Source organism: Mytilus trossulus, chromosome 5 (genome assembly GCF_036588685.1).
Source record: "Mytilus trossulus isolate FHL-02 chromosome 5, PNRI_Mtr1.1.1.hap1, whole genome shotgun sequence".
Lineage (NCBI taxonomy): Eukaryota > Metazoa > Mollusca > Bivalvia > Mytilida > Mytilidae > Mytilus > Mytilus trossulus.
The window spans coordinates 49,792,977-49,812,567 of record NC_086377.1 but is presented as its reverse complement, the minus strand read 5'-3'; positions in this window follow the sequence as shown (position 1 = coordinate 49,812,567).

Below are 19,591 nucleotides of genomic sequence, written 5' to 3'. Positions count from 1 at the left end.
TAAATGATGTTACCTTAAATCAGTCATTTGATCAAGAAAATTTTCTAAAATGTATTGACAAAATATTAGAAGTGAAATTGAAACAACCACAGCTTTATTTTAAAATAACACCAGTTTCTCAGTACTATTTTTTCAGTATTTTTTCTTCTTTTTGATATTCATTCAGATTTGACCTTCATTAGTAATTTTTCAACATTTTACTGTTAATTTGACTTTTTTTTGATAATTGTATATGATGTTACCTTAAATCAGTCATTTGATCAAGATAATTTTCTAAAATGTATTGACAAAATATTAGAAGTGAAATTGAAACAACCACAGCTTTATTTTAAAATAACACCAGTTTCTCAGTACTATTTTTTCAGTATTTTTTCTTCTTTTTGATATTCATTCAGATTTGACCTTCATTAGTAATTTTTCAACATTTTACTGTTAATTTGACTTTTTTTTGATAATTGTATATGATGTTACCTTAAATCAGTAATTTGATCAAGATAATTTTCTAATATGTATTGACAAATGTATTAGAAGTAAAATTGAAACAACCACTGCTTTATTTTAAAATAACACCATTTTTTCAGTACTATTTTTTCCACTTTTTGATATTCATTCAGATTTGACCTTTATCGGTAATTTTTCAACATTTTACTGTTAATTTGACTTTTTTGGGGATAATTGTAGATGATGTTACCTTAAATCAGTCATTTGATCAAGATAATTTTCTGATATGTATTGACAAATGTATTAGAAGTAAAATTGAAACACACAGCTCTATTTAAAAATTACACCAATTTCTCAGTAACATTTTTTCCGTTTTTTTTCTACTTTTGATATTTATACAGATTTGACCTTTATTGGTAATTTTTCAACAATTTACTGTTAATTTGACATTTTTTTGGATAATTGTATACGATGCTACTTTAAATCAATTATTTGTTTAAGATAATTTTTTAATATGAATGGACAAATGTATTAGAAGTAAAATTAAAACAACCACAGCTTTATTTAGAAATAACACCATTTTCACAGTACTATTTTTTTCAGTAATTTTTTCTACTTTTTGATATTCAAAATATTACACCATTTTCTTAGTATCATTTTTTCAGTTATTTATTCTACTTTCGATATTCATTCAGATTTGACATTTATTAGTAATTTTTCAACAATTAACTGTTAATTTGATATTTTTTTCGGTAATTGTATATGATGTTACCTTAAATTAGTCATTTGATCAAGACATTTGTCTAATTTGTATTGACAAATGTAATAGAAGTAAAATTGAAACAACCACAGCTTTATTTAAAAAATAACACCATTTTCTTAGTTACATTTTTTCTGTAAATTTTTTCTTCTTTTTGATATTCATTCAGATTTGACCTTTATTGGTAATTTTTCAACAATTTACTGTTAATTTGACTTTTTTGCCGATAATTGTATACGGTGTTACTTTAAATCGGTCATTTGATCAGGACAATTTTCTACTATGTATTGACAAATGTTTTAGAAGTAAAATTGAAACAGCCACAGGTTTATTTAAAAATTGCAACGTTTTTTCAGTAACATTTTTTTAGTAAATTTTACTACTTTTTGGATATTCATAATTTTTCAACAATTAACTGTTAATGTCACACTTTTTTGGATAATTGTATACAATGAGACTTTTAATCGATCATTTGATCAAGATATTTTTCTAATGTGTATTGACAAATGTATAAGAAGTAAAATTGAAACAACCAAAGCTTTATTTAAAATAACACCATTTTTTCAGTACTATTTTTCATTTTTTTTTCCACTTTTTGATATTCATTCAGATTTGACATTTATTGGTAATTTTTCAACATTTTACTGTTAATTTGACTTTTTTGGGGATAATTGTATATGATGTTACCTTAAATCAGTCATTTGATCAAGATAATTTTCTGATATGTATTGACAAATGTATTAGAAGTAAAATCGAAACAACCACAGCTCTATTTAAAAATTACACCAATTTCTCAGTAACGTTTTTTCCGTTTTTTTTCTACTTTTGATATTCATTCAGATTTGACCTTTATTGGTAATTTTTCAACAATTTACTGTTAATTTGACATTTTTTGGGATATTTGTATACGATGCTACTTTAAATCGGTTATTTGTTTAAGATAATTTTTTAATATGAATGGACAAATGTATTAGAAGTAAAATTAAAACAACCACAGCTTTATTTAGAAATAACACCATTTTCACAGTACTATTTTTTTCAGTAATTGTTTCTACTTTTTGATATTCAAAATATTACACCATTTTCTTAGTATCATTTTCTCAGTAATTTTTTCTACTTTTTGATATTCATTCAGATTTGACCTTTATTGGTAATTTTTCAACAATTTACTGTTAATTTGACTTTTTTGCCGATAATTGTATATGAAGTTACCTTAAATCAGTCATTTGATCTAGATAATTTTCTAATATGTATTGGCAAATGTATTAGAAGTAAAATTGAAACAACCACAGGTTTATTTAAAAATTACAACGTTTTCTCAGTAACATTTTTTAGTAAATTTTACCACTTTTTGGATATTCATAATTTTTCAACAATTTACAGTTAGTGTGACATTTTTTTGGATAATTGTATACGATGTTACTTTTAATCGGTCATTTGATCAAGATAATTTTCTAATATGTATTGACAAATGTATTAAAAGTAAAATTGAAACAACCACTGCTTTATTTTAAAATCACACCATTTTTTCAGTACTATTTTTTCAGTACTTTTTTTTCAGTACTATTTTTTCAGTAATTTTTTCTACTTTTTGATATTCATTCAGATTTGACATTTATTGGTAATTTTTGAACATTTTACTGTTAATTTGATTTTTTCGGGGATAATTGTATATGTTGTTACCTTAAATCGGTCATTTGATCAAGATAATTTTGTAATATGTATTGGCAAATGTATTAGAAGTAAAATTGAAACAACTACTGCTTTATTTAAAAATTACATCAGTCTCAGTAACATTTTTTCAGTATTTTTTCTACTTTTGATATCCATTCAGATTTGACCTTTATTGGTAATTTTTCAACATTTTACTGTTAATTTGACTTTTTTGGGGATAATTGTATATGATGTTACCTTAAATCAGTCATTTGATCAAGATAATTTTCTGATATGTATTGTCAAATGTATTAGAAGTAAAATCGAAACAACCACAGCTCTATTTAAAAATTACACCAATTTCTCAGTAACGTTTTTTCCGTTTTTTTTCTACTTTTGATATTCATTCAGATTTGACCTTTATTGGTAATTTTTCAACAATTTACTGTTAATTTGACATTTTTTTGGATAATTGTATACGATGCTACTTTAAATCGGTTTTTTGTTTAAGACAATTTTTTAATATGAATGGACAAATGTATTAGAAGTAAAATTAAAACAACCACAGCTTTATTTAGCAATAACACCATTTTCACAGTACTATTTTTTTCAGTATTTTTCTCTACTTTTTGATATTCAAAATATTACACCATTTTCTTAGTATCATTTTTTCAGTAATTTATTCTACTTTCGATATTCATTCAGATTTGACCTTTATTGGTAATTTTTCAACAATTAACTGTTAATTTGATATTTTTTCCGATAATTGTATATAATGTTACCTTAAATCAGTCATTTCCTCAAGATTATTTTCTAATATGTATTGACAAACGTTTTAGCAGTAAAATTAAACTAACTACAGCTTTTTTTTTAAATTACACCATTTTCTCAGTACTATTTTCTCAGTAATTTTTTCTACTTTTTGATATTCATTCAGATTTGACCTTTATTGGTAATTTTTCAACAATTTACTGTTAATTTGACTTTTTTGCCGATAATTGTATATGAAGTTACCTTAAATCAGTCATTTGATCTAGATAATTTTCTAATATGTATTGGCAAATGTATTAGAAGTAAAATTGAAACAACCACAGGTTTATTTAAAAATTACAACGTTTTCTCAGTAACATTTTGTAGTAAATTTAACCACTTTTTGGATATTCATAATTTTTCAACAATTTACAGTTAGTGTGACATTTTTTTGGATAATTGTATACGATGTTACTTTTAATCGGTCATTTGATCAAGATTATTTTCTAATATGTATTGACAAATGTATTAGAAGTAAAATTGAAACAACCACTGCTTTATTTTAAAATCACACCATTTTTTCAGTACTATTTTTTCAGTATTTTTTTCTACTTTTTGATATTCATTCAGATTTGACATTTATTGGTAATTTTTGAACATTTTACTGTTAATTTGATTTTTTCGGGGATAATTGTATATGTTGTTACCTTAAATCGGTCATTTGATCAGGACAATTTTCTTATATGTATTGACAAATGTATTAGAAGTAAAATTGAAACAACCACTGCTTTATTTTAAAATTTCACAATTTTGTCAGTAGTATTTTTTCAGTATTTTTTTCTACTTTTTGATATTCATTCAGATTTGACCTTTATTGGTAATTTTTCAACATTTTACTCTTAATTTGACTTTTTTTTTTCGATAATTGTATATGATGTTACTTAAATCAGTCATTTGATCAAGATAATTTTGTAATATGTATTGACAAATGTATTAGAAGTAAAATTGAAACAACCACAGCTTTATTTAAAAAATAACACCATTTCCTCAGTAACATTTTTTCAGTAAATTTTTCTACTTTTTGTAATTCATTCAGATTTGACATTTATTGGTAATTTTTCAACAATTTAGTGTTTATTTGACTTTTCTGCCGATAATTGTAAATGATGTTACCTTAAATCAGTCATTTGATCAAGAAAATTTTCTAAAATGTATTGACAAAATATTAGAAGTGAAATTGAAACAACCACAGCTTTATTTTAAAATAACACCAGTTTCTCAGTACTATTTTTTCAGTATTTTTTCTTCTTTTTGATATTCATTCAGATTTGACCTTCATTAGTAATTTTTCAACATTTTACTGTTAATTTGACTTTTTTTTGATAATTGTATATGATGTTACCTTAAATCAGTCATTTGATCAAGATAATTTTCTAATATGTATTGGCAAATCTATTAGAAGTAGAATTGAAACTACCACAACTTTATTTAAAAATCATATTCTCAGTAGTATTTTTTCAGTATTTTTTCTACTTTTTGATATTCATTCAGATTTGAACTTTATTGGTAATTTTTCAACATTTTACTGTCAATTTGACTTTTTTTTGGACAATTGTATATGATGTTACCTTAAATCAGTCATTTGATCAAGATAATTTTCTAATGTGTATTGACAAATGTATAAGAAGTAAAATTGAAACAACCAAAGCTTTATTTTTAAATTACACCATTTTTTCAGTACTATTTTTTCAGTATTTTTTTCAACTTTTTGATATTCATTCAGATTTGACATTTATTGGTAATTTTTCAACATTTTACTGTTAATTTGACTTTTTTTTGGATAATTGTATATCATGTTACCTTAAATCAGTCATTTTATCAAGATAATTTTCTAATATGTATTGGCAAATGTATTAGAAGTAGAATTGAAACTACCACAACTTTATTTAAAAATCATATTCTCAGTAGTATTTTTTCAGTATTTTTTCTACTTTTTGATATTCATTCAGATTTGACATTTATTGGTAATTTTTCAACATTTTACTGTTAATTTGACTTTTTTTTCAATAATTGTATATGATGTTACCTTAAATCAGTCATTTGATCAAGATAATTTTGTAATATAAATTGACAAATGTATAAGAAGTAAAATTAAAACAACCACAGCTTTATTTAAAAAATAACACCATTTTCTCAGTAACATTTTTTCGGTAAATTTTTTCTACTTTTTTAATATTCATCCAGATTTGACCTTTATTGGTAATTTTTCAACATTTTGCTGTTATTTCATATTTTTTTTTTTTGATAATTGTATATGAATTTACCTTAAATCATTCATTTGATCAAGATAAGTTTCTAATATTTATTGACAAATGTATCAGAAGTAAAATTGAAACAACCACTGCTTTATTTTAAAATCACACCATTTTTGAGTACTATTTTTTCAGTACTATTTTTTCAGGAATTTTTTCTACTTTTTGATATTCATTCAGATTTGACATTTATTGGTAATTTTTGAACATTTTACTGTTAATTTGACTTTTTTGAGGATAATTGTATATGATGTCACCTTAAATCGGTCATTTGATCAGGACAATTTTCTAATATGTATTGACAAATGTATTAGAAGTAAAATTGAAACAACCACAGCTTAATTTAAAAAATAACACCATTTTTCTTAGTAACATTTTTCTATAAATGTTTTCTTCTTTATGATATTCATTCAGATTTGACCTTTATTGGTAATTTTTCAACAATTTAGTGTTAATTTGACTTTTTTGCCGATAATTGTATACGGTGTTACTTCAAATCGGTCATTTGATCAGGACTATTTTCTAATATGTATTGACAAATGTATTAGAAGAAAAATTGAAAAAAACTACAGCTTTATTTAAAAAAAAACACCATTTTCTCAGAAACATTTTTTCAGTAAATTTTTCTACTTTTTGATATTCATTCAGATTTGACCTTTATTGGTAATTTTTCAACAATTTACTGTTAATTTGACTTTTTTGCCGAAAATTGTATATGATGTTACCTTAAATCAGTCATTTCATCAAGATTATTTTCTAATATGTATTGACAAATGTATTAGCAGTAAAATTAAAACAACTACAGCTTTTTTTAAAAATTACACCATTTTCTCAGTACTATTTTCTCAGTAATTTTTTCTACTTTTTGATATTCATTCAGATTTGACCTTTATTGGTAATTTTTCAACAATTTACTGTTAATTTGACTTTTTTGCCGATAATTGTATATGAAGTTACCTTAAATCAGTCATTTGATCAAGATAATTTTCTAATATGTATTGGCAAATGTATTAGAAGTAGAATTGAAACTACCACAACTTTATTTAAAAATCATATTCTCAGTAGTATTTTTTCAGTATTTTTTCTACTTTTTGAAATTCATTCAGATTTGAACTTTATTGGTAATTTTTCAACATTTTACTGTCAATTTGACTTTTTTTTGGACAATTGTATATGATGTTACCTTAAATCAGTCATTTGATCAAGATAATTTTCTAATGTGTATTGACAAATGTATAAGAAGTAAAATTGAAACAACCAAAGCTTTATTTTTAAATTACACCATTTTTTCAGTACTATTTTTTCAGTATTTTTTTCAACTTTTTGATATTCATTCAGATTTGACATTTATTGGTAATTTTTCAACATTTTACTGTTAATTTGACTTTTTTTGGATAATTGTATATCATGTTACCTTGAATCAGTCATTTTATCAAGATAATTTTCTAATATATATTGGCAAATGTATTAGAAGTAGAATTGAAACTACCACAACTTAATTTAAAAATCATATTCTCAGTAGTATTTTTTCAGTATTTTTTCTACTTTTTGATATTCATTCAGATTTGACATTTATTGGTAATTTTTCAACATTTTACTGTTAATTTGACTTTTTTTTCAATAATTGTATATGATGTTACCTTAAATCAGTCATTTGATCAAGATAATTTTGTAATATAAATTGACAAATGTATAAGAAGTAAAATTAAAACAACCACAGCTTTTTTTAAAAAATAACACCATTTTCTCAGTAACATTTTTTCGGTAAATTTTTTCTACTTTTTTAATATTCATTCAGATTTGACCTTTATTGGTAATTTTTCAACATTTTACTGTTATTTCATTTTTTTTTTTTTGGATATTGTATATCAATTTACCTTAAATCATTCATTTGATCAAGATAAGTTTCTAATATTTATTGACAAATGTATCAGAAGTAAAATTGAAACAACCACTGCTTTATTTTAAAATCACACCATTTTTAAGTACTATTTTTTCAGAACTATTTTTTCAATAATTTTTTAACTACTTTTTGATATTCATTCAGATTTGACATTTATTGGTAATTTTTGAACATTTTACTGTTAATTTGACTTTTTTTGAGGATAATTGTATATGATGTCACCTTAAATCGGTCATTTGATCAGGACAATTTTCTAATATGTATTGACAAATGTATTAGAAGTAAAATTGAAACAACCACAGCTTCATTTAAAAAATAACACCATTTTTCTTAGTAACATTTTTCTATAAATGTTTGTTCTTTTTGATATTCATTCAGATTTGACCTTTATTGGTAATTTTTCAACAATTTAGTGTTAATTTGACTTTTTTGCCGATAATTGTATACGGTGTTACTTCAAATCGGTCATTTGATCAGGACTATTTTCTAATATGTATTGACAAATGTATTAGAAGTAAAATTGAAAAAACTACAGCTTTATTTAAAAAAAAACACCATTTTCTCAGAAACATTTTTTCAGTAAATTTTTTCTACTTTTTGATATTCATTCAGATTTGACCTTTATTGGTAATTTTTCAACAATTTACTGTTAATTTGACTTTTTTCCCGAAAATTGTATATGAAGTTACCTTAAATCAGTCATTTGATGTAGATTATTTTCTAATATGTATTGACAAATGAATTAGCAGTAAAATTGAAACAACCACGGCTTTATTTTAAAATAACACCATTTTGTCAGAAGTATTTTTTCAGTGTTTTTTTTACTTTTTGATATTCATTCAGATTTGACCTTTATTGGTAATTTTTCAACATTTTACTGTTAATTTGACTTTTTTGCCGATAATTGTATATGATGTTACCTTAAATCAGTCATTTGATCAAGATAATTTTGTAATATGTATTGACAAATGTATTAGAAGTAAAATTGAAACAACCACAGCTTTATTTAAAAAATAACACCATTTTACTTAGTAACATTTTTTCTGTAAATGTTTTCTTCTTTTTGATATTCATTCAGATTTGACCTTTATTGGTAATTTTTCAACATTTTACTGTTAATTTGACTTTTTTTTTATAATTGTATATGATGTTACTTTAAATCGGTCATTTGATCATTTGATTTGAAATTGAAACAACCACAGCTTCATTTTAAAATTACACCATTTTCTCAGTTGTAGTTTTTCAGTAATTTTTTTAACTTTTGGATATTCATTTAGATTTGACCTATATTGGAAATTTTTCAACATTTTACTGTTAATTTGACTTTTTTGCCGATAATTGTATATGATGTTACCTTAAATCAGTCATTTGATCAAGATAATTTTGTAATATGTATTGAAAAATGTATAAGAAGTAAAATTGAAACAACCACAGCTTTATTTTGAAATAACACCATTTTGTCAGAAGTATTTTTTCAGTATATTTTTTACTTTTTGATATTCATTCAGATTTGACCTTTATTGGTAATTTTTCAACATTTTACTGTTAATTTGACTTTTTGTGCGATAATTGTATATGATGTTACCTTAAATCAGTCATTTCATCAAGATAATTTTGTAATATGTATTGGCAAATGTATAAGAAGTAAAATTGAAACAACCACAACTTTATTTTAAAATAACACCATTGTCTCAGTAACATTTTTTCAGTAAATTTTTTCTACTTTGTAATATTTATTCAGATTTGACATGTATTGGTAATTTTTCAACATTTTTACTGTTAATTTGACTTTTTTGCCGATAATTGTATATGATGTTACCTTAAATCAGCCATTTGATCAAGATAATTTTCTAATTTGTATTGACAAATGTATTAGAAGTAAAATTGAAACAACCACAGCTTTATTTTAAAATTACACCATTTTCTCAGTAACATTTTTTCAGTAAATTTTTTCTACTTTGTAATATTTATTCAGATTTGACATTTTTTGGTATTTTTTCAACAATTTAGTGTTAATTTGACTTATTTGCCGATAATTGTAAGTGATGTTACCTTAAATCAGTCATTTGATCAAGATAATTTTCAGATATTTATCGGCAAATGTATTAGAAGTAAAATTGAAACAACCACAGTTTTATTGAAAAATGACACCATTTTCTCAGTACTATTTTTTTTAATAATTTTTTCTACTTTTTGATATTCATTCAGATTTGACCTTTATTGGTAATTTTTCAACAATTTACTGTTAATTTGACTTTTTTGCCGATAATTGTATATGAAGGTACCTTAAATCAGTCATTTGATCTAGATAATTTTCTAATATGTATTGACAAATGTATTAGAAGTAAAATTGAAACAACTACTGCTTTATTTAAAAATTACACCATTGTCTCAGTAATTTTTTCTACTTTTGATATTCATTCAGATTTGACCTTTATTGGTAATTTTTCAACAATTTTCTGTTAATGTGACATTGTTTTCGATCATTGTATACGATGTTACTTTAAGGGAGCTTGCTTCTCAGTTTCAAAGTAATTAATTTTTCAAAACACTAGTTTATATTGATAAGGAATTAATAAAGGAATCCAAAAAGCAAAAAAAATATATAGGTCACCGTGCTTGTTTTCGAGATATGAGCCATTGAAATTTTGGCGGGAAAATATTATCTCTTGACTTTTCATAGCTTTATCATTGACCAGTAAAACTTCTCAAAAACTGTTAAAAAGTAATTAAAATTTTATAAATTTTTTACAGATGGCTTATCATTATACATGTTAAAAAAATTCAAAAAAAAAAATGGGGGTCACCGGGCATTTTTTTTCAAGGCATTTAAATCGATGAAACTAGAGGATTCCGAAAATCTGACAAAAAATCCAAAACATGACAAGCCAGCTTCCTTAAATCGGTCATTTGATCAAGTAATTTTCTAATGTCTATTGACAAATGTATTAGAAGTAAAATTGAAGCAACCACAGCTTTATTTTAAAATAACACTATTTTCTCAGTACTATTTTTTCAGTATTTTTTTCTACTTTTTTATATTCATTCAGATTTGACATTTATTGGTAATTTTTCAACATTTTACTGTTAATTTGACTCTTTTTTTTATAATTGTATATGATGTTACCTTAAATCAGTCATTTGATCAAGATAATTTTCTAATGTGTATTGACAAATGTATCAGAAATAAAATTGAAACAACCACACCTTTATTTTAAAATTACACCATTTTCTCAGTAGTATTTTTTCAGTATTTTTTTTTACTTTTGGATATTAATTTATTTTTACTAATATTGATATTTTTTAATACATTTGACTGTAAATTTGACAACATTTTTGATTACTCTATTTGATGTTATCTAAAATGGGTCATTTTATCAAGATAATTTTCTATGTATTGAAAAATGTATAAGAAGTAAAATTGAAACACCACAGCTTTATTTAAAAATTGCAACATTTCCTCGGTACCATTTTTTTAATAAATTTCACTTCTTTTTGGATATTCATTTATTTTTACCAATATTGAATTATTTTTCAACATTTTAATGTAAATTTGACACCTTTTGATGATAATTGTATATGATGTTACCTTAAATCGGTCATTTGCCCTAGATAATTTTCTGCTATGTATTGAAAAATGTATTAGAAGTAAAATTGAAACACCACAGCTTTATTAAAAAAATGCAACATTTCCTTCGTAAACTTTTTTCAGTAAATTTCACTACTTTTTGGATATTCTTTCCTTAAACCAATATTGATAATTTTTTAACATTTTAAAGTAAATTTAACAACTTTATTGATAACTATATTTGAGGTTACCTTAAATCGGTCATTTGATCATAATTTTCTACTATGTACTGAGAAAGGTATTCGAATTAAAATTGAAACACCACAGCTTTATTTTAAAATTCCAAAATTTCCTCGGTACCATTTTTTTCGTAAATTTCACTAGTTTTTGGATATTCATTAAAATTTGACCTTTCTTGTTAACTTTTCAACATTTTACTGTAAATTTGACATTTTTTTGGATAATTGTATATGATGTTACCTTAAATCGGTCATTTGATCAAGACAATTTTCTACCATGTATTGAAAAATGTATTAGAAGTAAAATTGAAACACCACAGCTTTATTTGAAAATTGCAACATTTCCTCCGTAATAATTTTTTTATAAATTTTACTACTTTTTGATATTCATTCAGATTTGACCTTTCTTGTTAACTTTTCAACATTTTACTGTAAATTTGACATTTTTTTGGGATAATTGTATATGATGTTACCTTAAATCGGTCATTTGGTCAAGACAATTTTCTACCATGTTTTGAAAAATGTATTAGAAGTAAAATTGAAACACCACAGCTTTATTTGAAAATTGCAACATTTCCTCGGTACCATTTTTCAATAAAGGAGTAAGTTCGGTAAGGGCCATATTTGGCCCCAATAAACTACAGTTCCGTTACTCCTGTGAACTTCATTGAACTGATTTTAATATTTTGAAAGTATGTGGAAGATTTTCATATTATAGGTCTACATAACTGCATTTCTTATTTTAAATATCAACAATACATATACGGCCGGTCATTTGTATTCCAAGGCCATCGTCTGTTTCGTCTTTCTTCATGTATAGGAGCATGTAGTTTGTTTGGTCAAAGACCCTAAATCTGAACATCATGTGTAACAATTGGACAAATCATACCTGTAATCTATCTTCTCCTGCAAGGCTTTCCCCTGTTTAGTCATAAATATTTGATCATATTTTGATAACATTTGTTGATGTCTAGATTTAAATGAATGAAATAAACACGGCTGCTGTAAATGACTTTACAATAGTCACAACTGATGTCTTTTCATCCAATTGCTACATACAAGCAATTTATCAAAAATGGGGCAATGAAGCAATTTTCATTACTTTTAATGGCAATTTGAATGCTTTTCTAAGATTTAAAATATTACAGTTTAAAGCACTGAAAGAATATAAGTGTTTCCTTCAAAATCAGAGTCTTGTACATGTATTAATACACAAGTATGACCAAAGTTAAACACCTCCATTTCCGACTGATAGTTGTGGGCTTAAAAGTTAAGGGACGACATCAAAAGTTTAATGTTAAATAAAAAAAAACTCAATTCACATTGTTTGTTCACTGACCCTCCCCGTCCCCTTCTTAACTTAATTTGGGAAAATTGATTAACCGATATGGATATATGTAAAATCGAAGTCAAATTAACAAAACTTGCAGCAACTTTTATCCCCCCACCCCCAAACTATTTGAATTAAGTATGTTTTATCCTACATTGATCTTTTGATGTCATCCCTAAGTTTATCACTGTTTTCTCTCATTGATTATGGTCAATCCCAAAGTGTTACAAGACAAAATGATTCTTTGTAAAAAGATGCTATTAAAGATGACTTTCTTCTTTGCAGATCAACAAAAAAAATATTTTTGTGTTTTACAGAAATGACAAGATGAACACATATAACGGACATTACCGTAAAAACGAGTTCGGAGACATACAAATTTTATTAGCTCATTATAATGCAAATAGTTAATTTCTTAAGTTCACAGTTTTTTTTACAAAAACGGTGGACCCGGAAAAGGGATATTTTTGGCTTTTTGTTGCCATGGCAACGGGGTTTTTTTTTAACCCAAAAATTAAAAATTCTTGTTTTTAGGAACTTTTTTATGATATTTTTAATTAAAATTTATTATAAATGAATGGACCACAATTATTTAGACATGTTTTATTTAGTTTTATTTTTTTATAATCACTCACATACATTATTATTTCAGAAAAATTCAAATACAATTTTTCCAAAAAATCGTCAAAAATCGGAATTTTGAGCTTTTCACCTGAAAAAACGGGACGGGCGATGTTCGATTTTTTTTCATTAAATGATTGGATACTCCTCCCTGAACAAAATGATGTATCATATTGGTATAATATCACTAAGAAAAAAATCCAGGTTTCTTGCAAACCTTACCTTCTTCTTCTTCTGGAAGTCCACCCTATCTGCAGGGTCACCGCATTCAAAAATTTTGTTTATTTTTAAAATTGCGTTATCTAAATTCTATCTACTGGTTAAAATTTAAAATAATATTAACAGAGTTAGAATAGAATAAAACTAAAAATTTAATTTCACTTCGCACTAGTCAAATACCATCTAACGTTCATACGCAAAGTGACTAAATTATTTTTATTCACCCGAAATACAATACGTTGCAGGAAAAGGGAAAAGAAGTACAAACTTTAAATATGATAGCGATTGTTACTGCAGATTATTTGTTTTATTTTCTTTTCACATGGTCAAATAAATGAAGTGAAGCGACGGCATAAAATTTAAAAAAAACTTAAATTAATCGTTTACAGGTTTAGCACCACCCCAGCAAACACGTAACGTTTGTATAACGTTATGTTTTCGTTAGATTTACGTTATGTTAAGATGTAACGTTAAATTAACATTGTTAAAACGTTCTAACTAAACGTTACATAGAAACTAATTGGTAACGTTATTTTGTTTTGTTTATATAACGTTAAATTAACATTATAATCCTAACGTCTAATATGTAATGTTGAACTCACGTTCACGTAATGTTAAAATATCAACGTTATTTTAAAAACCAAAATAGTACGTAAAATTATTACCACAGTAAAACGTCTGAATAACATTTTTCGAGTACATTAATTTGTAACATTTACATAACGTTCTTATTACATAACGTGAGAAACGTTCAATTACTGACCTTGTTATAACGTAATATTGTAATGTTAATTGAACGTCGTTTTAACATTTAAAAAGTCGTTCCTCATCATACCAACAATTCAACATGTGAAATTTCTTAAAAACTGAGCCTAGAAAGCAGGGTAAATGTACAATAAAATATAATGTTAAATCTATGTTTTTAAGCATTATCAACATATTAACCCTTTAAATTATTTTGATTATATTTAGTTATTTATTTATTTTAATAGCATAATGCAAACGTTATTCCCATAACGTTTTTGAATGCGTTGTTCTTACGTAAATATGACGTTAATTGTCGACGTTATTTTAAAAACCCTAAACATACGTTAATTTAAACGTCAATACAATGTTTGAACAACGTTTTTGAATACGTCAATCTTCAACATTGACATAATGTCTAATAACATAACATGAGAAACGTTCCATTACTGACCTTGTTCTAACGTTATAGTGTAACGTTTATTGAACATTGTTTTAACATTAAAAAAGGTCGTTCTTCCTCACACCAACAATTCAACATGTGAAATTTCTTAAAAACTGAGCCTAGGAGGCAGGGTAAATGTACTTTAAGATATAATGTTAAATCTATTTTTTTAAACATTATCAACATATTAACCCTTTAAATTATTTTGATTATATTTAGTTATTTATTTATTTTAATAGCATAATGCAAACGTTATTCCCATAACGTTTTTGAATGCGTTGTTCTTACGTAAATATGACGTTAATTGTCGACGTTATTTTAAAACCCCTAAACATACGTTAATTTAAACGTCAATACGATGTTTGAACAACGTTTTTGAATACGTCAATCTTCAACATTTACATAACGTTCTAATAACATAACATGAGAAACGTTCAATTATTGGCCTTGTTATAACGTAATATTGTAACGTTTATTGAACATTGTTTTAACATTAAAAAAGGTCGTTCTTCCTCACACCAACAATTCAACATGTGAAATTTCTTAAAAACTGAGCCTAGAAAGCAGGGTAAATGTACAATAAAATATAATGTTAAATCTATGTTTTTAAGCATTATCAACATATAAACCCTTTAAATTATTTTGATTATATTTAGTTATTTATTTATTTTAATAGCATAATGCAAACGTTATTCCCATAACGTTTTTGAATGCGTTGTTCTTACGTAAATATGACGTTAATTGTCGACGTTATTTTAAAACCCCTAAACATACGTTAATTTAAACGTCAATACAATGTTTGAACAACGTTTTTGAATACGTCAATCTTCAACATTTACATAACGTTCTAATAACATAACATGAGAAACGTTCCATTACTGACCTTGTTCTAACGTTATAGTGTAACGTTTATTGAACATTGTTTTAACATTTAAAAAGGTCGTTCTTCCTCACACCAACAATTCAACATGTGAAATTTCTTAAAAACTGAGCCTAGGAGGCAGGGTAAATGTACTTTAAGATATAATGTTAAATCTATTTTTTTTAAACATTATCAACATATTAACCCTTTAAATTATTTTGATTATATTTAGTTATTTATTTATTTTAATAGCATAATGCAAACGTTATTCCCATAACGTTTTTGAATGCGTTGTTCTTACGTAAATATGACGTTAATTGTCGACGTTATTTTAAAACCCCTAAACATACGTTAATTTAAACGTCAATACGATGTTTGAACAACGTTTTTGAATACGTCAATCTTCAACATTTACATAACGTTCTTATAACATAACATGAGAAACGTTCAATTATTGGCCTTGTTATAACGTAATATTGTAACGTTAACTTGAACGTTGTTTTAACATTAAAAAAGTCGTTCTTCGTCATACCAATAATTCAACATGTGAAATTTCTTAAAAAAATGAGCCAATAAGGAGGCGATGGAAAATGAACTTTAAAATATAGTTTCAATCCAATCTTATGAATAAATATGACTAACATATTAATCCTTTAAATTATTTATTATTATGATTATTTTTATTTATTAATTTTACAAGCATAATCAAAATGTTATTATCACAACGTTCTTTAAAATACGTTGTTCTTACGTTAATATGAGGTTAAAGGTCGACGTTACTTCTAAAACCGTAAATCTACGATGATTTAAACGTCATTACTATAACGAGCAATATAAAAAGGAAAGTTAAGTTGAACTTCTGTAAAACGAGCTAAGTCGAAGGGGAAACATAAACGTACTTTGAAAATATAATTTTGTAAATTTAATGGTAAACTGTGATATAGTCACGTGGGTAAAGACGGATTTTACGCGGTTTTTAGTTTCGAACTTTAGATTCAAAACTTATTTTCAACAACTAATAACGATATGTTTAAATAAAAGCAAATAGCGTTTATATATTAAAATAAAAATAAAAAATTGTGTTAGTTTTTTATTTTTTTTAATTTTAGAACTAGCTTTGCTTTCTTTCAATATTTCCCGCTCTTAGAACTATCTTCTGCCGACATCTCACACGACTCACTACAAATATAATACAGCCTCAGCATATCAAATAACACACCAAGGTAAGCAGGAAGACGGATGTGTGTGTGTGTTTTAATTAATCACTTTTGGTAAGGAAGTGCTTTTTCCGTATCCACGAAAACTTTTTTGCAAATTTCTGACGTCAGATTTTCAGGGGGACGGAGGGGGTTCTACAATGTACAAACAATTTCATACAGATCCAGTTCCTGTGCCATACATATTTTTTCTTAAGGAAAAAAAGACCTTCGGTTCTTTTAACTTGGGGTGGTCCCAACCCTAGTGAAGTAGTCCAAATAATTATGACGTACCCCGTCACAGCAAAAAATGTTAAATAGCCTTTCAAGACATCATAATTATTTGGACTAGACTAGTGAAGACACAGGAGGTTGAAATCCTATCAATGAGGGTCTATAAATATGTCAACTCGACTATCACAGTAGAGCTTCTCTCGTCGCTTCTCTCTTCTCTCTACGAGAGAAGCTCTACTGTGATAGTCGAGTTGACATATTTATAGACCCTCATTGATAGGATTTCAACCTCCTGTGGTGAAGATGATAATGACATGACGCCTGTGGCAGAGTTCTCAAAAATTGGTGGTCCGAAGGCTTTGACCAACATAATTATTCAAGAACCAACACAATTTTTGTATTTTGCAATAGAAATAATAGTGAGGACCATCAGATTTTAATTCTTAAGGATCAGGGGAAAAAAGATTTCAAGAATTCTGCTGCGGAGGGTATTTTATATTTTAATTTGATATTTGATATTCCCCAAGTCATTCACAGAAATTAAAATTAAGACATTCCAAGAAGTCACAACTTGAACTGACACAAAACTGACAAAAGTAAACTCACCCAATTAATTTAGAGTTCTTGAAAAGAGTCCAAATCAATCAAATATAAATTGGAAATTTAATACTGATATTTCAAATTTTCAGTCCAAACCTCCCAAAACCAGACATGAATTAATATAGAATAGAATAGAATAGAATAGAATATTTTTATTTTCCAAATTAGGGCCCCAGGAGGGCATATGATACAGATAATATATGTATATACTTATGTTCCAACAACAAAAGCATTAACTTGAGGAACTTCAGCAGTAGGGTCAGGTATAGCTTGGTAAGGGTTAGGATTAAAGAGGGGGGGATAGGAGGGGTCCTGATCCCAAAATCCCGGGCTTAAAAACAAGAATACCCGAGGTCCCGAATTTAAATAAAGAAAATCCCGACGTCCCGAAATTCGAAAACAAGAATTCCGGGATCCCAAAAGGATCAATCCCGAAATCCCGAGCTTAAAACACCCAATCCCGGAGTCCCGATAAAGGTCCTATCCCCCCTCATTAAAGTTCTTAAGAAATATGGCCATGTACACCAGAATAGAGTAGTTCAGGGAAACAATGCGCATGTGCAAGATCGATCGTAATTTTGCGTAATCGTCTAATTAGATATGAGATTTGATAAACTGGGGGCATTATCAGTTTATTGATTTATCTGATGGGCATCGTTATTACTGTAGCCAGATTAATGCATACTTTATTTTCAAGAAGCATATACATGCTATGGCAAACGAAAATATATACAATAAATGACAAACAAAAGACAGCAGAGAACAGAAGTTACAGAGTAATATAATAATATTGTGATAATAATTAAATAATATATACATGTGTGTGATCTAATTTTCTAAGCTACATTTAAATAGTTGCATAGTCTTACTGTCAGAGATTTATAATAAATATATCTAACTTGTGCCGATTTGGTCAAGGACAGTAAAATAAATATATTAGCTATATATAATTAGAATTACATTGTATTAGAGTACATAGTTTCATCATTATTTTGTTGTACATTTTCTGGCTGCAAATTATCTATTTTAAGTTCAAACAACGTACATATAAAATTTTCAACACAAATGTTAAAATGGTTGTATCTTGTTTTCCAATACTTTGAATTATGAGTGGGTGTATGCTCCGCTTGGAAATATATACAAAAATACATGTACTAAGCCGCAAAAAGTAACATAGATACTGTACTACAAACTATTAACTGCAAAAATGATCAGCAAAACAAGATCTACAATATAATATTTAACTAATTTCAATAAAGGTAAAACTAGAATATAAAATGGCATATTTTTTCCAGGTGAGCAATTCAGGCTCTTAAGATTTATTGTGCCCTGCACGACATAGAAATACTGGGTGTCTGTCCGTCCGATCTTGTTAGCACTCTCAAGTGTACAATTCTTGCCAGATTTTCATAAAACTTATATCATAGGTTTATAATAACAATGTCTTGGACAAGTTAGAAAATCAGTGCTGATTAATTATCTTTAAAAGAGTTATCAACTTATGCCCCTTTGAAATATTCATTATAATATTGAAAATGGCATTGTTAGTGCTCTTATGTGTACAATTCTTGCCAGATTTTTATGAACTTATATGATAGGTTTATATCAGCAATGTCTCGGACAAGTTCGAAAATTGGTCCCGATCAATCATTTTTAAAAGAGTTATGCCCCTTGGAAATATTATGTATTTATTGGAAATTGCATTGTATTTGCT